Consider the following 21,705-nt stretch of genomic DNA (forward strand, 5'->3'; position numbering starts at 1 on the left):
AGGGGTTCAGCTTCACAGGCAGCAAGAATGTATCTGCCCCCAACCTCAAAAGCTAGCGAGCGCTGCAGAGATGGAAACAGGTGTGTAAACTACATTGCAGGAATCGCTCTTTTCAGAAAGTCGTAACATTTTCCGTGGATCCAAACATGTTTTTCCTACCCTAATGCACATTTATCTTCTGAATTGTGCTAGAGAAGCGTAGATGCCTGTGCTGGTTTTGGCTGGGACAGAGTTAATATCCTTCACAGTAGCTAGCATGGGGCTACATTTTGCATTTGTGCTGGAAACCCAGGGATGTTTTCCTTGCTGCTGAACAGCGCTCACACAGAGTCAAGGCCTTTTCTGCTCCTCACCCCACCCCACCAGCGAGGAGGCTGGAGGTGCACAAGAAGCTGGGAGGGGACACGGCTGGGGAAGGTGGCCCCAACTGACCACAGGGATATCCCACACCATAGGACGTCATGCTCAGCATATAAAGCTGGGGGGGGGAGGTTGGTGGGGAGCCACTGCTCAGGGCCTGGCTGGGCAGTCAGTTGGTGGTGAGCAATTGTTTTTATTTGCATCCCTTGTCTGTCTTGTGTTTTATTTCTCTCTGTTATTTTCTTTTTCATCACAATTTTATTATAATTATTCTTTTATTTCAATTATTAAACTGCTTTTATCTCAACCCACGAGCTTTCTCACTTTTACCCTTCCAATTCCCTCCCCCATCCCACTGGGGGGACTGAACAAACGGCTGCATGAGGCTTTGTTGCTGGCTGGGGTTAAACCACAACAATGCCCTCTGACCCATTCTAATTCCTACTACTGATATCATTGTAATTTAAATTCATAAAGATCTGCCATTAAACAACATCCTAAAGTAATAAAATACATTGTCCAGAAAGCAAATAATTGTTGAGGTAATAGGAAAAAAAAGTAGTTATCACTCATAGTCTGGAAGAGAGACCAACACATGGAAATTATCAGCTTTAGGTTTAGAAAGGAGAAGCTTGGTGCTATTAGCTTAAAACAAGTTAGATTTTGGATAAGCTGGTCTCATTTTCAGGACTCATCACGGCTACAGTAACATTTTAATATTAAAGGGATCAGTTCAGATACTGACCTCCAACCGCTGAATCAAACACATATATACAGTGGCACGCCGGTCACCAGTTCTTCATAAAACAGGCAATTTCATTCCTTGCTGGACAATTTGTTCTAGCATACCTAAGATCTCATCAGTTTTTACATACACTTCTATGGCATACTTCACAGTCCCAACCTATGCAAAGATCTGTGCACTGCTTTCCACTCCTGACACCTAGCGGTTATTCTTCCACAAACAACTAATTGCAAATCAACCATAATAAGAATAAAAAAATATATGCAAGCTAAAGAAAAAAAAATATATACTCCCCTGAATTCCTAGGGGTTCAATCATCAATACCTTATCTGAATAGTGGAAAAACAATTTATGCTGCCAGATAGAAAATGATTTTGTATAGGAAAGTTAAATATTCAGGCTATTTAAAAGCTGTTTAAAGCTGCCTCTGATGTCTGTCCTTTTGGCTACACTGTCTTTGATACAATAAACTGTGTTAGCTGAAACTGAAGTTACTTTTTTTGAGATCACACATCATCAATAACGTCTGCTTTCTGAACAAAAGCGAATTCAAAACTTGTCATATCAGGAAAATGGAGGCCTGCCAGGGAAAATAGTCTAGTGAAAAAAGGCTCACATTCCTCAAAACCAGAATTGTAAAGCACGGTCAGGTCAGTGTTTATTCAGTCCATTTTTCCCACTTAGAGGAAATCACGGGAAAGGCACTGAAGAATCCACAGTTCCTTTAGAAGAGGCAGTCTTAAAGCCTTGTTAATTCGGGAATATGTTAGTGGCACAGCTGACACTGAATAACTTATTTGACGGGAGCTACAACGAAATAACTGTGCCCACACAAGTCTGGAATAAAACCCAATTTGTCTGGAAGGATTACTCTTATTTTTAAAACAGAAATTGTATTGAAAAGCAGAGAGACTATGCTTCAAAAGTCTGCTCTGATTTACCCTTCAGTAAGTAACGGCAGAATTCTTCGAGGAGTGAATCTGGGGCTAAAAAATAATTAGATATGCTTTACTCTTTCAAAATGATACAAGCTCAACATGCTTTCTAGCTTAATTATACGTAACGCTCTTTTCAGTTCAATTACACTGCAACCATCAGAAGAAAAGGACTTTTTTTGTTCAGGGACATTTACATTCGAATGGAATTTATGTTTTGCTTTCTCCTTCAGTTTCATATCTTAAAAGCCTTTTGCAGTGCTGTAACTCCTCCAACAGAGGTCACTACCTTACAGTGGGATCTTCCAGAGAAAGGGAAGGTTCTAACAAATGCGTTCATGCTATCTCAGTGCCTTACAGCTCTGAGAGGCAGCAATTTCCTTCCAGCCCAAATACTGCACTGAGTCCATGATATTGTGACATTATGGAAACAGCGGCTGATCTTCAAGTCTGCCTTTTTTCAATGCAAGCTGAGAACATTCAATTTTTATCAGGTACATAAAGATGCAAAAAAGCATTTAACAAGAGATGCGGTAGATTTACAGATTGCTTTTTTTTGTTCTTTTACAGAGAACTTCTTACTACAAAAGATAGTATGCCTGTTAAACTGTACTATACTACCACAATACTAAGAATGTTTCAAGTTTCAATGATGTCAGCTGGTAATTTAACAGCTGTCAAGCTCTCATCTCCAAAAAAACCCAAACAAAACAACCGAACAATAATTTGTACAAGTCCTCCAGCTTTTCATCTCAGTGTAAAGAAAATAAAACCACCAAAAAAACCCCAAACCTGCAAGTTTTATCTACCTGCTAGAAAAAAAATCTTTTCTATCTCCAACTTCACTATAGTGTCTATTCCAATTGATCTGCCACCTTTTAGTCAGCATTTCACTTGTGAAAAAGCTCTCCTCTTCAGGCCTAGTTTGATTTGGAAATGTGTTTTCTTTCAAAAGAGCTGAATTCCCATCTGTAAGAATCAGACTCCCACAAACTTCAGTACCCAAGCTGGATGAAGTTGCACCGAGGCTCTGAAACAGCCTTGCTAACACTGCCATCTAAAGTACTAGGACAAGGAGTACAACCATCTGCATCGCTCTTTAATACTCACATGAAATGTTTTCTTTTAGTTTGGCTCTGAACTGCTGCACCCCTCCAGTGCCTCAGCTCGCAAATCCCACACTAACAATATTATGACAAATTATCTAGTCATCAAGTTGATGGATATAAATAGTCGTTGACATATTCTATCTCAAGGGATTTTTTTTTTTTTTTTTGGAAGGTTGCAGTACTAAACCGGAAACCTTGCGTGTATGAACCTGACGCTGACTGTCCATCTGCGAGTTCAGTTCAGTGACACACCAGCTCTGAACTACCAAGGAGGAAGGGAAGTCCTATGGCCTTCCAAATCACATAGCTGGAAGGGCAGATTTCCATATTTCAGGACAGCTTTCCGATTATTTTGTGGAGTGTCCTTTTTCTGAGACACCAGTCAGACAAAGTATGTTTGCAGAACATAGAAGGCTAATGAAACATATCAAGTTACTGATGGCACAACAGAAGATGACTAGCAGAATGATACTTGTTCCGGTCCCATCTGTTCTCAGAAACAAAACAGGCATTAGGCAGGGCAGAGAGATAAAACTGGTCTCTACAGAGCTGTTTGCTTCTTTAAAGTTTCACGAGAGATTTTCTTTCAAGATTAAGGTTCTACAGCTGTCTTCATTATTTCAAGTTACTTCAGATAGTCTCATGAGGCATAGTATCGACTACTTCTATTGAGTCTGGATAGTTTTTCTTGTTAGAAAGCAAGTGTAAAAAATCCAACCAAGCAAAACCAGACCATATTGGTCCAGAGTTCTTTTACAGAGAACTTCTTACTACAAAAGATAGTATGCCTGTTAAACTGTACTATACTACCACAATACTAAGAATGTTTCAAGTTTCAATGATGTCAGCTGGTAATTTAACAGCTGTCAAGCTCTCATCTCCAAAAAAACCCAAACAAAACAACCGAACAATAATTTGTACAAGTCCTCCAGCTTTTCATCTCAGTGTAAAGAAAATAAAACGACCAAAAAAACCCCAAACCTGCAAGTTTTATCTACCTGCTAGAAAAAAAAATCTTTTCTATCTCCAACTTCACTATAGTGTCTATTCCAATTGATCTGCCACCTTTTAGTCAGCATTTCACTTGTGAAAAAGCTCTCCTCTTCAGGCCTAGTTTGATTTGGAAATGTGTTTTCTTTCAAAAGAGCTGAATTCCCATCTGTAAGAATCAGACTCCCACAAACTTCAGTACCCAAGCTGGATGAAGTTGCACCGAGGCTCTGAAACAGCCTTGCTAACACTGCCATCTAAAGTACTAGGACAAGGAGTACAACCATCTGCATCGCTCTTTAATACTCACATGAAATGTTTTCTTTTAGTTTGGCTCTGAACTGCTGCACCCCTCCAGTGCCTCAGCTCGCAAATCCCACACTAACAATATTATGACAAATTATCTAGTCATCAAGTTGATGGATATAAATAGTCGTTGACATATTCTATCTCAAGGGATTTTTTTTTTTTTTTTTGGAAGGTTGCAGTACCAAACTGGAAACCTTGCGTGTATGAACCCGACGCTGACTGTCCATCTGCGAGTTCAGTTCAGTGACACACCAGCTCTGAACTACCAAGGAGGAAGGGAAGTCCTATGGCCTTCCAAATCACATAGCTGGAAGGGCAGATTTCCATATTTCAGGACAGCTTTCCGATTATTTTGTGGAGTGTCCTTTTTCTGAGACACCAGTCAGACAAAGTATGTTTGCAGAACATAGAAGGCTAATGAAACATATCAAGTTACTGATGGCACAACAGAAGATGACTAGCAGAATGATACTTGTTCCGGTCCCATCTGTTCTCAGAAACAAAACAGGCATTAGGCAGGGCAGAGAGATAAAACTGGTCTCTACAGAGCTGTTTGCTTCTTTAAAGTTTCACGAGAGATTTTCTTTCAAGATTAAGGTTCTACAGCTGTCTTCATTATTTCAAGTTACTTCAGATAGTCTCATGAGGCATAGTATCGACTACTTCTATTGAGTCTGGATAGTTTTTCTTGTTAGAAAGCAAGTGTAAAAAATCCAACCAAGCAAAACCAGACCATATTGGTCCAGACTCCTCTAGCTGTGCCAAATCTGATCATCTTTTATCTCATTTTCCATCCCTCCCAACATCCCTCAAATTTTCGTTTAATCTTAAAATCAAACTAAAGGTGTCCCACAAGACAATTTATTTTCATCCACCTACTGGAAATATGGAGGAACATTCTCCAGTGATATTATACAACCTGCAATCCATTAAGATCAGTAGCAAGTATGCAGAATATCATGCAGAGTTATGATTTCCTGCACCAGTCCATCTGTGAACTCTACAGGTCCATCTCATTTCAAGGAATTTGCAGCAGTTCTTGGTGAAGACCAGGTACATAAACAGAACAGAAAGCCATTAAAGAATACTGAATACATTTAATAATCACATCTGGCTCAGAAAAGTATTTGCCCTGAAAATACTTACACACTGGAAGAACCACCAACATATGCTCTCCCTGTTCCCGCTCTGCGCTAGGCATCTGCTCACGTTTGAAGGTTCAGATTTTACTGGATATTAAGCTTTTTCAAGTTTTAACCTAATTCAGAAAGCGACATCTAATTAACTTTGCCCCATTCTTTGAAGCTTAACCAAAGTTTTCAGTAGTGTCCAGACCTTTATCACTGTTACCTTACTGGTGCTTTCCTACTGAAAGTGTTGCTTGGGGAGGGCTTCTGCCAGTCCCTTCAAATGCTTCACACTGGAGATTCCCAGCTGGTTTAAGATGCCATTAAGCATTTGGCAGCTACTTTGTCTCAGCACAGCTGGAGAAGGTGAAAGCATCAGCAGTCAGACACCTGAATTTTAGGGCTGCTGAGGTGGACACCACCATCTTGATTTATAAATATTTTCCCTTCAATACCCAAAATACTGTTGATTCAGTTTCTTCAAATAAGACAGAAGTTTCTTGCCATGTGCTGTAGCTGTTTGCTGGACAGCCTTCCTCCTCCTGCAGGCAGCAGGACCACTCCCACCAATGCCCCCTGAGTTTTACTAGTTTTTCTGGAGCACTCTCACCTTCCTGAGCAGAAGCAGCACTGTTCTAGTAGAGGAGTAAGTGAGGGGTGTGAAAGGATGAACAAAACCAAGTGTGCACATGCAGAGTGAATTAAGATAGTGATTCCTGGAGACTTTACTTTGCTGGAGAGACCCACGGTCTGACTCAGTTTAGTGACTCCACATATCCTTCGCAAATGCACACAATGCTTTAAATAAAGTTTTGCACTAGTTCAAACTGCAACTTTGCCAATACACTTATCCATGACTTCAGAAGTAAAGGCTACTAAATGAAAAAGGTAATACTACTGCTGGCACTAAATGTTCTTCCATTAGTTTACTGTAGATTTGGAGAATCTACACTTGCCCAGTTCCTAGACCCATTCCATAACCCCAGAGAGGCAAGATAGCAGGCTAGAAGGACTGTTGGTCTGACCCAGTATTGCCATAAGCTCTCCTAAGAATTACAAAAATGTGATGTAAGTCTCATCAAAACCAGAGATTCTGTAAAACAAGTATTTTAATACATCAATCATGCCCTAAAATAAGGGACAGTTACTTTAGTGACACATTTATAATGCTCTATATTCTTAATTCCTGAATGGAGTACTCAAATTTTGGACACAGCACTTGGAAATGTCCTCTACTGTTGTCAACAAAACTGGTGGCAAATCAATTTAATCAGCTCTCCAGAATTCAAAGACCTTTTTGATGATTAATCAGAAATGGAAGAAAAATAAATCCTACCTCACATTTGGTAGCATTACCTTCCCAATCTGACAGATGACTGTTATCTATGCTGGCACAGCACAATAAACATGAAGTATAACACACATACTCTATGCAGTAGCTTAGGTGACAAGGAGCAGGTTGTAAGACCAAAAGCTAAAACCTTCACATGAGCATATGCTACCTCTTCAGTCTTACAAACCGGTTCAGAATACTTGTTTCTGGTATAAGGCACCTGGTCCAGAAAGGATTTAAAGTTACACAGTAACTTTACTAATGAGACTAAGACAGAAAAAACACCAAAACATTATCTTAATTCATGTCTTCCAAGAAGTTTAAGCACAATCTTCCAGGACAAGTTCTTAGATGTGGCCTAACTACTACACTCTGTGCACACTAAAAAGGCCTTTATTGAAACAATGGGACTTCTTCACATTGCTACGGTTTTCAAAATCATTACCAGGCTGTGTGGTGAGGTACCGTGCAAGCAGAAAAATAAACGCTTGCAACCTTGTTTAGCATCTTTAACCACAGAGCAGCATAAATTTGGTTACAGACCAGGACTTCCCAGTGAACACCAGAAACTTCAGAAGTTGTAGAAGCAAATGGGGGAAAAGGAGTTCTTGAAGACAAAACTGCTAATACTCAGCACAGCCCCATTTTCTGTGCTTTAACATATTGTAATTTTTGCTTCTTATATTTCAGGAGAGTTTTCAAGCAGGTTAAGTTTCAGTTCTTACCTACAGCCAGCGCTGCACTCTGTTCTTGGCCTCCAGTCTGTTTTAAAAGAAAAAGAGATTATGAAAATTTATTCTTTTGCACTGTAAATCTTAAATGTAATGCTACATGACCTTGCTACATGCAAACATGCATCTGTTCCGGACACTGTACTATTTTCCTGGATCTACTTCATAAACATAGTTCTGGGCCTATATGCCACTGTGACTACTGAAAAATGTTTAAAAATAGTACGTAGAACTGTGTTTTATCTTTAGCCATACAAATAACTAGGGAACAAAATTATTTGGCAACAAACTTGTTTTTAGGGAAAAAGGCTGCTGGTCTTAGATAATCCATAAGAACACATATCCTGTAATAAATTCAGTTACTAAAGACTCAAAGCTGCAGTAAAATACCAAAGTCAAATTGTTCCACTTGCATTTCTCTTTGCAGACACAAACTTTAAAAAGTAACACAAGATTCTTAATTCAACCGCACAAATTAGCTCTTGAAAAATTTCATGGCTTGCATGCTGACCTCCAGAGAAGGCATTTTCAAGTCACCACTGAAAACCATTAGCTTAACAAAGAAAACTAGCACTCAGCTTGCTATACACTTTATTAATTGCCATCTTATGGATGGTGAAATAATTATGTTAATAGTACTGCTCAGAGGAGAAAACACGGAGTACTAGAGGATCTCATAGCGCTTCATAGGAAATAACAGTGTATCATTAGCTAGGGACGGCTCTGAAGATCTACAGCACCGTAGGCAAGAAGCAGAGGGAAGACCCCAGTAAGAACGACTCTTCACAGCCCATCTGATAGATGACTGTCAGACACCGTTACAACTGTAGAAATTTCTTTCTCTTTTCCAGTGTATGCATCTCTCTCAAAGAGCCTTCCCCCTTGACAGGATTTCTTTAAGTTTGAGTAGCATCTGCTTTTTCCTTTGCCAGTTGGCTTCGTTTTCCCTTTGCTCTCTCAATAGTAAGCAACAGCTAGTGCTTCAGGACAACAACTACTTCACAGGTCAAAAAAATGGTTAACAGTGCTATCTTCATAAGAGCTGTTGCAGCTTCCCTAAAAAACTCCGCCACTCTCACTAGGCGTATTTTAAATATGGAGGGTTTTTTCCCTCCTCATGACTGCAGACTGCTCAATTCATGCTTTGAGACAAAGCAACAAAAATCAAACACTGACTGGAAAACGTTGGTCCCCTGCAGGTCAGCGAAGAACATAACTGATACTGCAAATAGAGAAACTGAAACCGAAGTTAGACCCAGCATTACTTCAAAAAGCTAATTTCCTGAAATAAGAAAAAAGTGAAAGAAAAATCAAATAGGACAAAACACTTGAGAACACAAAAAAGTTATACCTAAAAATAGATATATTTTTTTTAGGGTAGTCAAGAGCTCTGGTTAAGATTATTTAAGAGTCCAACTTAATTCACTGAGCTATAAAAAGGAGAAGTCCAAATTCATTAGAATCACCAGACATGAAAGCAAAAGAGAAAAAAAAAAAACCAACAAACCAACAACAAACCCACTATCGCAGCCACGCTAGGAACTTTTTGAAAAATGTTTCCTGACAGCATTAGTTCATTACTACGAGAAATGTCTACAGTTCCAGCCGATAAAATTATTAGAAAAAAAACCCCTAGGATTGCTCAGCTCTTACATTTTTCCAGACAGACTACTGCACTTATAATCAGAAGCGCTTACCACCTGCAGGAAAAGTGTGCTGATGCTCAGGTAGCTTGTCCCGAAGGCTTCAGTGAATGAGTGAATGGCCTAGAGAGCCATTAGGCAAAAGGGAAGCAACCAGGAAAGCTGAGAATTATAGGTCGGTTGGACTATCATCAATAACAGGCAAAGAGACGTTAGCACAGGAATCTATTAACTGGATTTCTATCTTTTAATACCAATGAGCATGCCTTCATGCAAAACAGATCAATCGGACTGAGCACATGTGATGCTATCAGCTTGGTTTACACTGGCAAGCTGATAGATATTTGATTTTTGCACAGTGTGACTTCACATCACACAGTATTTTAAATTTAGAGGTTAGCACTATGCAATAGAATAAAGCACTGTCTAAATGGATAAGAAATTGACTTTCGGATCTCTAGCAGTCAGTGGGAAATAATCAGTGAGCATCCATTAAAAATGGCCAGATATGCGTTACTTGGGTTCTCCCAGTTAGTACAGAGGATCTGTAAAACACTTGAGCTTCCTTCTTGACTGATTCTCAAGGTCTGGATCTGCAGATTAATACAGAAATAATACCAACAGGCACAAGATGAGACACGTATACTATATAATTTAACAGGTAGCGAAAATTGAACCAAGAGGTTTTTTAATTGCTTGTTATTGTGAGGCAGTCAAGTATTTAACATTATATTACAGAGAGAAGCAGCTCTGGACAGGAAAATTACCTTTTATTCAATGGGTTAACAGCTATAAGATTTTGTTTAGCCTCTTTTTTAATACCACTTTATGGAGTCAAGCAGCAGAGAGGTTAATGCATCTTTCCTGGTTTCAGCTGGGATAGAGTTAATTTTCTTCCTAGTAGCTGGCACAGCACTGTGTTTTGGATTTAGTACTAGAAGAATGTTGGTAACACACTGATGGTTTAGTTGTTGCTGAGCAGGGCTTACACCAGTCAAGGACTTTTTCAGCTTCCCCTGCTCTGCCAGGGGCACAAGAAGCTGGGAGGGGGCACAGCCAGGACAGCTGACCCCAACTGGCCAAAGGGCTATTCCATACCATAGGACATCATGCTCAGTATATAAACTGGGGGAGTTGGTCAGGGGGCAGTGATCGCTGCTCAGGGACGGGCTGGGCATTGGTCAGCAGGTGGTGAGAGGTTGCATCGCTTGTTTTCCTGGGTGTTGTTCCTCTTTGTTGTTGTTGTTTTGCTTTTCACTACAGTTTATTATAATATTATATTTTATTTCGGTTATTAAACTGCTCTTACCTCAAACCACGAGTTTTCTTACTTTTGCCCTTCTGATTCTACCCCCCATCCCACCATAGGGAGTGAGCAAACGGCTGGGTGGGGCTTTGTTGCCAGCTGGGGTTAAACCACGACAGCATCCCATCCTAGGAATCTCTACTACACACCCCCCACCACCACCCCTTGACTTCCAGCCTAACTTCACCACAGCAGAAGGAGGTCAAAGCATATACTAACATCTCAGGCCAACTACAACAGGAATCCAAAGAATTGTCACAACAGTTGGAGAACAAATGTGGAAAAACTTTTATGGCCATTAGAGAGGGACAGTGAATCATCTAAACTGCAGCTATTCATTTTCAGAAAATGAACAAAACCAAGCATCATTCAGCTTGTCAGAGGAAAAGCCTGTACTTGACACAAGTCAAATGGTACCCAAATATAAAAGATGCACTAAGTAAGTTTGGCATCACTGCGGACAACAAAACTTGAAAAAGTTAGTAACTGGCTAACCACTGAGTAAGCCCTGTGTTTTGGGTATCCACCTCATATTGGAACTGATGCTGCATAACTCAGCAATACATGAAAACGGATTTCAGAAGAGAAAAGCTAACCATTAATGTCCAGTATGAAACCAATGGTTTTTGCCCAACCCTGAGTGAACAAATTAAGAAGCCTCTACACACAAGCATAGACTTGTCAGCAACTCTCAGTCAAGATTTGCTACAAGAACGGTGATTTTGCAGGCTTTCCCACACTTGGGGTTTTCTGCCTATTAAGAACTGAAAACATTGAGTAGTAAGAAAGAATCGACAACAACTGTACAATAAGAATCTGAATTACTTTCTGTGTATTCAACTGGTACCTCAGCTTGCCAGGGAACTTCAGAAAGAATTACTTCGTAAAACTTACAACACTTACTAAAGAAAGCTTGCATGGCCTTCATGTACTCCACGTGAGGTATTAGGCACTCAGGCTTTATTTGTCTTCAAAACACAATCCACTCTGCTGCTTTCACAGAGGAAACTTATAAATTGCTTGTTTGAAGTTCAAGCTTGCACTAGGATTTCCCTTGGTAAGCCTGACCAAGGGTGGACTATGGCACAGATGTTCTGTCCATGAATCTCAACCGCCCCTTGCATACTGCTGAACAGAACAGGCCCTGGCTCAAAGACTGCACTGCTCTGGCAATTTTTAGACATTTCTGCTCTCTTGCTTCAGCTACAGACTTGAAATAAAGTTTGAGGAAACCACTGCAAAAATTGGTTACTCTTAGATGCACACATTAAAACATAAAACCCCAGCTCCGTCCAAAACAGAACCGCAAGTCAAATACATCCCACATCTTGTGGGTAATAAAAAAAGAACACTAAGGAATGTTTAGTAATAGAAGTTGATTTTTACTTTAGTAACAATAACAGATGGCTAAGCTATAAACAATAAATCATAGCTAGGATCATGTTTCAAAGGAAGTTTCAGGGCATCTGCAGATGAACCCATGGTTCAACGCTAAATGGATGCAAACTCTGATGTTAACATCAGTGATTCTAAAAGAAGATTCTGCTGCATCTGTATGGCAATCAAACACTAGATTAAGTCTATGCAAAGCTAGTCTGTCACTACTGCAAAGTGACCTTAGTTCTTCATAAGAAAGCAAATCTACTGGTTGCCTGCTATGAAACCACCTTTTTGATTTCTGGCTGTGGAGAACTTCAGCTCAAATCTTTCTTCTCCATTTTTATTTATCCTTCTGAAGCCAAATTGCATCTTAAAAGTTTATGTGCTATTTTAAGCCTTTCCCGATCCTATATAGTTTCTCAATGCTGTTTTACAGTATCTCATATTACTTGCTACACTCAAACCTGTGGGTTTAGGTTTACAATTTAATGATAGACAGGGTGATCTGACATGAAAGCTTTCTTGGCAGTTCTCAGCCTGTGTTAGTTGCCAAAAGCACGTGTTATGCTTCCTCTCCTTTATTCACTGATTAAAAAGCATTTATGCCAATATAACTCATTCTACACAGTTATAGTGGCATACAGCTCTTCATACCGTGCATCCATACATCTAGTGGCACCCTCAGTTCCACATACGAAGTCAGGAGTGCAATTAATTACACAGGGTGCTCACTCCAAGTGAGGTCTGGAAAGCACTGTTTCCATTTCTCTACAGCTCAGTCTAAAGATTTGGCTTCAAGAGAAATGTAGTGAAGACCGATCAGGTTTGCTTTGAAGAAAATATTTTAAGGAATGTTAGATGCTACACTGTAGATTAGCAAGAGGGGGGCAAGTTTGTATACACATAGTCCTTTTATCAAAACAAAAAAAGAGGGAAAACCACAGGTAATTGTGAAGCTGGTATGGCATAAGAGGATATTCACACATATACAAGACTAATACTCAGCATGAAAATTTCTATTTCATCCACTTACAGGTATGTTTTCCACAACAAAACATTATTTTGCCTTAGTGGAAACAGGAAAATGAACAATCATAATCCTCATTTAGGATCTTGTCAAAGCTTTACACTGAAAAAAAGGCTGCAAGTTGAAGCAATTTTTTAACCAAATCAGAAAGTTAAATTAAGTATTTCCAAATAAACTTTTTCACTTCTCAAAGCAAGTGAGAATATTAAATGTTGGGTAACCAGAAGACAAATAAGGATTTTTAGGAAAACAGAGATCGGACTTCTTTGGGTTGTTTACTTTGGGGTGGGTTTTTTTGTTTGCAATGGTTGTTTTTTTGGCAGCGTGGTGGGGGGTAGAACTGTGATATTTTAGTCCAGGCTACACAACTTCCTGTTTTACTGTGGTTAAAAAAAAAAAAAAAGAGAGAAGAAAAAAGAAAAAAAGAAAAATGCCTGCAAGAATTATTGAAGCAAGTCCTGTGCCTAACAGTCAATTATTCAAACAACTGAACTTGCTATTTCTGGTAGCATATTATCTCCCATATTTCTTTTGAACTTTCATAAATCTAAATCCTGAAGTGATTTAGTACCAGGTATATTAAATGAGCAGAATTTTGCAGAACTATACAGCATTCAGATTTTCACTCCTCTGAAAAGTACTGGAGTATTTCTAAGCTAAGAAGAAATATCGGATACTTTACATTAAGTGATATTGCCGTTTGCTATCTATGGCACATCTAACTTCCCTATGACTACTTTGCATTGCTATTTTTCTGCAATTGATGCTTCCTTTGACGTTATGCTGTTAACTCCCAGGTGTAACGTGTTCCTAAATACCAAGTGATTCAAAAGGTTTTTTTATCTCAGCTGTACAAATGATACAATTCCTTAGGAACATGGCAAAGTTTAAGACTGAGAGTCCTGACTCGATACCAGCATAACAGAAATGAAACCATACCCTGTCCCAGGAAGTTTGCAGCAATACTGATCCACTTGTGTAATAAAAACAGTAAGACAAGAAAAGGTCAAAAGGGCTTTCCCATTCAACATTATTAGTAGTGTATTATCAGCTCTGAGCAACCCCAAGACCCATAGCCCTATTCACTAACACTTAAACAGAGGAGTCCTTATTTCTTATAATCTAGATTTCTACGCTCAGGGTAAACCACTTTCCTTAGGACTATATTAGGTCATCTGAACAGAAAGGAACTTCTGTCACGAAAGGAAGCTGACCAGAGAAGAGCGTAACTTGCCACTTAAAATATCTTTTTACAGGTTTTAGGGAGTTCTAACCATAAACAGCATCAGAAATTGAGAGCTGAAGCCATAGTTAACACTCTGACAGGTAAAACTAAGATGAATCTAGACCTAAGCTGATTAGGCCAGAGCTACAGAAGTTTCACAGACACCACCTCTGTGGCTCAGAGGCAATGGATTTGTTTATTCCAGATTTCAAAGAACACAGACTAGTTTTTAAAAAGGCGGAAAAGCTCCTCCTATGTAAACCCCCAGCAGTAAGTTTTGCCACATGCTTCTCAAGAGCTCAGCAGGTTAGAGGGGATACCTAAGCAGTTTGCTTTAAAGCTCCTTCTCCCAAAGGTCCCTAGCACTGCCCCACTAAGCAACTCTCAACAGAGGCAGCTCCTTCGCAGTAGTAACTCATGCACAAGCCGGGAGGCAACACTGTGCAAGACTGACTCCACGATAGAGCCTCGGGGCAAGCAATAATTTCTGCCAAGGAGGATCAGAGGAGCCCTGCTCCGGCCAGAGTAACTGTCACATAGTACTGAGACTCTTGAAAGCACCTCCAGCTTGCCCAGGAGTGCCCTGAGCTCCACCTGTATGGGAAGATTAGTGATAACTGTTCCAGCTAAAATTAAAAAGGGGGAAGGTTTCAGATCAGCTGAACAGTAATATTCCAGTAACCGAAGTTTCAGACTATTCTAATAGAAAGAAAAACATGGGTGATTAGATGCCAGTAAAAAATGATAAACAAGAATACTCAAAACAATATCAACCACTAGCTGTCCAGAAAGGACGAATCTAACCAAGTTATTTTAACCTGTGACCTCAAATGTTTATTGGGTAACATTTAAGATAGAAGCATGCACAAAAATTACAGAATACAGGGTAACAAATACAAGAGACATAATACAGGAATGTCTCAGCCCACCGCCTTAGAGACTATTGTGGGTATTCAACAATTCTGTCCAATGGTCAGAAAAAAACCAAACACAAACCAGGAGCCACACAATAAGGTCTTAATTCCTGCATCGTAATTTAATGATACTGAGTCTCAACAGCTGCACAGTATTTCTGCTTAATAATTTCCAAAATTAATTTCACATTAAGCTAAAAGAAGACAAGCTGCATCAGGGGAAGCTCAGGTTGGACAGTAAGAGAAGGTTCTTCGCTGACAGGGTGGTTGCTCACTGGAACAGGTTCCCAGGGAAGCGGTCATAGCACCAAGCTTGTCAGAGTTCAGGGAGCATCTGGACAACGCTCTTAGTCATATGGTTTAGATTTAGGTAGTCCTGTGAGCAGCAAGGAGTTGGACTCAATAATTCTGATGGGTCCCTTCCAACTTGAGATATTCTATGACTAAATAATAAAACTGCAGTTATGTGGTCAAGCAGTAAATGGAATACTAACCAGATCTGCAGGACTACATGTTGATAGTCCAAGTCCCTACAAAGTTTAAAAAAAAAGCAAACAAAAAAAAACCCCACCACACAAAAACTAGAAGTTTCCTTTAACAAGCATTTAAGAGTCCTTCTGTCAGGAAGTGAAATGAGCAACATCTGACATTAACCTAATAAAACCTAAGACCACATAAAACATAATACAGAAGTCCAGTCACCTGTCCCAACAAGCACAGCTTTTCAGGTCAAACGTTTTTCTGATGAGAAAAGTTTACATATTTTGCTGGTCTGTTTAAAAGTGACTTTTCAAAAACTCAAAACAACCTTTAAATTAATGTCTTTGACTTGAAGGCTCATTGGACAAACAGAATTAAACAGTTCATGCTGTCCTGAGCAATTATTTACAGGTGGAGAAAAATAGCAGCTTTACCTTCATAAACAAATCAGCATTGCTAAAGTCTCAAGCAGAACACAGTTTATTAAATAAGCCATTAAACCTGATTCAAAGTCACTTCTTTTTAAACTTACTCTACTAACTGTTGCAGTAGGACTACTGCTTGTAAAGGAAGGATATTTTCAAAGAGCTCTACACTGAATTCTGCTTGATTACAGTAAAAAAACCCCTGTAACTGATCATTTGCAGATTTACTAGCATCTTCACTGAAGGTTTTAAGTAACTTTATGTCCACTGCGAGAGTAAGCATACCACATTACATTGCAGCAGCGCAGGCAGATTATTTACATTAATTGCTAATACGTACTGTTAGACTTTAAAAGACACAGAATCACACAAAAGCTTTTAGCCCCTCAATCTGTTCCCATGCTATCACAGCCACGTTAAACAAGCCCCAGGATAAAAATACAGCAAGTAAATAGGAGACAGCTCAGTTTGGCCTGAAAAACTGTCAGCTATCCCTCTTTCTTGCCTTCAATACCAACATTAATACAAAATAAATGCATGCTGGTAGAACATCAGTAAAATGATTGGAATTTCTACCAAAATATTTTAGAGTGTCATAACCACAAAAGTACTTAACCTCCATATACTAAGAACCATTTCGATAAACTCACTTTCACATGGATGACAAATCAAAAGAAGCTCTGCTGAATTGCAAACAGAATTTATAGGCAAACCTACAGCAATATATTTAGAGCATTGCTACCAAAGGAGATTGGTTTTAACTTGTGGCACAAGTGGGAAGTAAGTGGTTTCAGTTGTCAAAGACATTCATTTTTCTTTGTATATTTACAGCATATAGCCTCACTGTGACAGACTATTCTTTTACTGCTGATGGTTCATTCCCACATTACCCTGCTGTTGGTATCTGGTAGGCTTTGCAGCGAAAGCTTTTCAAGTTGCTCAGAAGCATTTGTAACTTCACCGCTTTCTATGTTGGTGACACAGGTTTCCCCAAATTAAAAAAAAATCCTTCTGAAAGCACACATTAAAAGCTGCACGTTTTTTAACACCTACTTCCTCATTTAACAGAGAAACATTTAGTATTGAGCAAAACAAACAGAATGTAGCTTTATATTTCTTGCAGCACATTTGACTTTATATAAACTTCCCGGACAGTCAAAGCCATACAGAAGTCTGTAACACGCAATATGGCCTTACTCAGTACAGTATCTCTTTGGAATGACGACCTTCACTTTTAACCTTTCGTAGGCACACAGGTATGGGGACAACTAGAAACAAACTTTCCTGATCTTTTTAAGTATAGCACATATTAAGGCATTTGCACTAAAAGACTAAAATAGTTACTCAAGACATTTTAAAGATTCTCCCCACAAGGAAGCAGAACTTCTAAAGATGTGTCAGCCAGACAAATGCTACTCTTTTAAGAGCTATACAGGCCACAACAAAGTGTTCTCAAAATTAATAAGAAAATGACAGGTACGCATTTGCTTCCACTTTGCAAACAAAATACTGAAGGTGTTTTCATGTTTATTAAAATTAGCATATTAAAAATGCAAAACCTGTTAATCCACAAACACTGCAATATCAGTGCTGGAACAGGGACTCCACAACACGTTAATCAGTTTGCTCAAAACATCTCCCCATCACCATTACAAGGGAGCAATTCTAAGTTGCCTGGAAAGACTTTTAAACCTTCAAGCATGCAGACAAGTTCAAGCTGCATATGAGAGATAAAGCTATAAAATAAGAATGAATAATTATCAGAGATTATATGCAAAAGCAGGAGATAATTATCAAGATCTTTTCTGAATGACTGGTACTCTGGAAAAATAATCCCATACAAGTAAGTTAATGTAATGAAAAAGAAAAGCTAATACAAGCGAAACAGGGCAAACACTAAAACGTTCTATGTCCTCCAGTGTCTGCAATAATGGACAGCTGAAACATCATAACCAAGGGAAATACCACTTGGATAAAATAGGCATGCATTCCTTATGCAACCATTTGGGCTAGTCTGCACCACACCAAGGTTCAGCTGGCTCAATATTTTTATCTCAGCACCAGTCACGCAAGATCCAGACACACTCTGCCCCAAGACACACATATTCCCAGAACTGGGGGCCTGAGCTGAGACCTGCGTCAGGTCTAAAATGTGGTAGAGCTCAGCAGGCTCTCAGCTGATGTCTTCCCAGACCAAAGCTAATGCTGGAAACAGTGAAATCAAGTTTGTGCAGCACTACTCCTGAGCTAAGAAGCACTGCTTGGTCCTGAAGGAAACGCTGCATTAAGACAAATCCTTTACCACAGTTGCAGACAAAGAGCTACTTTCTAGAATTACCCAGTTTTACTCAGCATGGCCATCCTGTTACGCTTCTCTTGGAGAGAGATGGGGGTGTGGGGGGGTGGACAGAGGACCCCTCACTGCTAGGCTAATGAGCTTTTCAATTTTCTGTACAGCGCAAGTTATGCACTCAAATTTAGTAGCAGGCATGCATTATTTACTCACATCATATAAAATCAGAATAATCCAAAGGATTAACCTAAAAAAACTACTATCAGATAATTACAATGTGGTTCAAAACTTGTCTTGGTAATACAGTGCTGAATTTGTATATTTGTAATACACCTCAAATTGTGACATACTACACACCAGTGGTTCTTTGTCCTCTAAATTGAGGGACATGCATTTTCAAACTGGGTATTTAGGAAGGAGACTCACACACGTTTTAGCGTCAGGACCTGCTATTATACAAAGCCAGGCAACACAGCTCTTGAAAGTACTGCTCACAAATAGCTGTACTATATAAGTCATCATTATATAAAAAAGACCACATAAAGTCAAACATTGTTTTCGTTATGTCATTTCCGAGATGCACATTATTGACCACTACAAGCCTTCAAAACTTTCCTGTCATTAACTTACGTTTGGCAGACTAACAGAACAAGTAGCTTAATACTCTGTGAACCCGTTATTAGCAACAGCTACACAACACAACTTCATAAAGTTATCCTCGATTGCTAATAAAATTTAGACAAATTAACTGGCATGTGAAGATTAATAAAGCATCTGTAAACATTTGGCTCATAAAAGCTTAATGCTTCCCTACTGGCTAAGATGCTGCTTCTTTCCATGTTTATTCTTGGACCCAGCTCCATCACCCTGTTCTGGGCTAAGAACCCTCTCCTGGCACAAGTTTGCTTTGCTCTGTAGCTCAAATGGTAGTAGTAAACAGAAGGGGAGGATTCAAGCTTTATCGAAGGTATATAGTAAGGTATAATCACAGGAGGACAACTGAATGCCTATTTAGTTTACAACTTTGTGGATGTCTTCCCCCATACCAAAGACGGCTACTTCATTTACAGCGTCAAGCACTGGGGAAGTGAGCTGTAAATCTGGTACCTAGTATCAACATGCATATGATTTAGCTATGTCAGGACACAGTCAGATGTCCTAAATTCTCATGTTTGCTTGTGATTGCTTTGTAACAGCGTAGCTCAACGTCCTAACTTAGCAGCTGCTAAACTGCTATTGAGTGGTCATAGCTCTTCACTGGTGATGCTTTTACCATCCTGAACCTACAGGCAACCTACAAATGGACTTTAAATGCCTGTGAATCATGATACATCTATAATTTTATTATCATATATTATTTTCAGTGAAAATTATACCTCAAACACCCACAGAATAATTCAAAGCACATTAATGGCATCTTCCAAAGCACCTGGACACTCAAATTTGCATGCTTAGCTATGTCCAACTTCTAAACTAGGTTTTTTAAAGATTCCTTTCTTCTTTCTCTCCGGGCTCTGACACATCAGATTTGAAGTTTTAGTGCTTGCACTATCACACTTCAAAGTCTTTATATAGCAAGAGGTATAGACATGTTGTTTTAGTCTCAGTGGAAAAGGCAAATAGACAATGTCTAATGTCCCACTACAGAAAAAAGGCTTGTCTTTCTTCTCCTACTGTGAAAGCAGTAATTTAATCACTTTGTGTTCCAATTTAAATACCCACGTTATCCACTGCTTCTGAGCCTTTTGTCTGGTAAGCTACAGCTAATTAAAAAAAATTCTGCATTAACTACTCCTTGCTTACAATAGATCAAAATGCTTTGTAATCTTTGGCCTAAAATATTACAGAAAACAAGGAAACATTCCACAAGCAAAGACACCTAAGGAAGTGTTTACCAGTTGGTAGTATCTTCTTGCAGTCTTAACAGAGAACTCCCTTCCTCAGATTATCGATGCAGCAGCTCGTCTTCAGAATCTGAACAAACAGAAGAATCCCATTAAACATAAACAAAACACAGTATTTCGGTTACATAAGCCAGTGCCAGGGGTAAATCAAAGTTAATCCTGCAGTGCCAAGGAACCTACATAATTCTTTAGGAATGCAAATAAAACCTGCCAATTTCAAAAACACTTGTGATTTTATGGAAGTGACATTACAAGCAAATGGAGAAGCATCCTTACAAACTCTTCTCTGAGTCAGTAAGGCAATTAGCTATCCATGATCACAAGCACCAGAAATAGAGCATTGCATCTCAGCGTTACTGAGTTAAGTTACATGGAGTTATAGCACAAAAAAAAAAAAAAAAAAAAAGAGCATTACATCGCCGCATCACTGAGCCAAGTTACACATAGCTGCAGCAGAAAAAAGTAGATCTCAGTTCAAGTTTTATTTACAGCGTCATATATATTGCACTCAGGGAAAACTGCTTCATTGCTACAGTTTTCATCAGTTAAAGACAAATTGTGCCAATGGCAGTTTTTACCTTTCTGAACTTAACTCTAGGATTACTAGGATTTCTTGCTTCAAAACGGAGTTTCTGGTTTAGAAAATTAGTATTTGTATAGTCAGACAGAACAGCATTTCCTACAGAAATGTGGCACTGATCTATTGCAAGCATTCTAAGGGTCTTAATGTTCATTTGGAGCAGGTTTATACCGCAAACAGTCTACCTTTTTTAGTACAGTAACTGGATGATGAACTGGCCAAAACTGGCGCCCTTCTGTTGTGGCGAAAGGTCCATAAGCCTTTTCCATCTAGGGTTTTGCAGGCTGCTTCTGTTTCAGGGATTTCTGCCAATCTAAATACTTGAGTGTCATCACTCTAACTTGTCTCCAGTAAAGCCACTGTTGCTCCTACTGCAGGTATTGTTCCTGGTACCAGAATCCAGCCTGTCAACATGTGACATCTCCGGGTTTCTTTTAAAGAGTGATCTTCCCATTTCACATAGCAATTCTCTTTCTGCTTCTACAGCAAAGTCAACCACATTCTGGGATGCATCTGTTTTTACCATAAACTTGTTTTAGAAATATAAAATCCCTGTCATATTAATGACCTTTGCAGATGCAGCTGAAGAGGCATGAAATACTTAGCATTAATTTGTATTTAATCAGCTATCAGCAGTTCCTTTAACATCAGATAATCCTGATTAACAAGCATTTAACAAAAAAATATGCTGCTTTGTAGTGAAATTTCTAATCACAAAGGCCATACCATTACTGATTTGTCTCAGCTTGGGAAGAAGGGTAGAGGGAAGGGAAGAGCTATGCAGTATAGAGGCTGGGGGATGATTTTAGTCACAGTGAAAACTAACATCAGAAGATACCACCCATTCCCTCCTCCCCTCTCTGCAAAAGAAAACCTTGCGATCTGAACA

The 21,705-nt window shown here is 39.2% G+C and overlaps 1 long non-coding RNA gene across 1 annotated transcript in view; it reads right to left on the minus strand.

The window, feature by feature from the left end:
• The window catches only part of LOC118453279, a 27,031-nt gene extending 6,722 nt beyond the window's left edge, over positions 1 to 20,309 (minus strand). Inside the window, exons 1-2 of the long non-coding RNA XR_004843201.1 lie at positions 20,228 to 20,309; positions 7,634 to 7,670 (exon numbers count right to left, since the gene is read on the minus strand). This is a non-coding gene — a long non-coding RNA (uncharacterized LOC118453279). The remainder of the gene's footprint in view (positions 1 to 7,633; positions 7,671 to 20,227) is intronic.
• Between the last annotated feature and the right edge of the window lie 1,396 nt (positions 20,310 to 21,705).

The sequence above is a fragment of the Egretta garzetta genome, unplaced genomic scaffold, assembly GCF_000687185.1.
Source record: "Egretta garzetta isolate BGI_Z169 unplaced genomic scaffold, ASM68718v1 scaffold50, whole genome shotgun sequence".
In the NCBI taxonomy this organism is placed as follows: domain Eukaryota; kingdom Metazoa; phylum Chordata; class Aves; order Pelecaniformes; family Ardeidae; genus Egretta; species Egretta garzetta.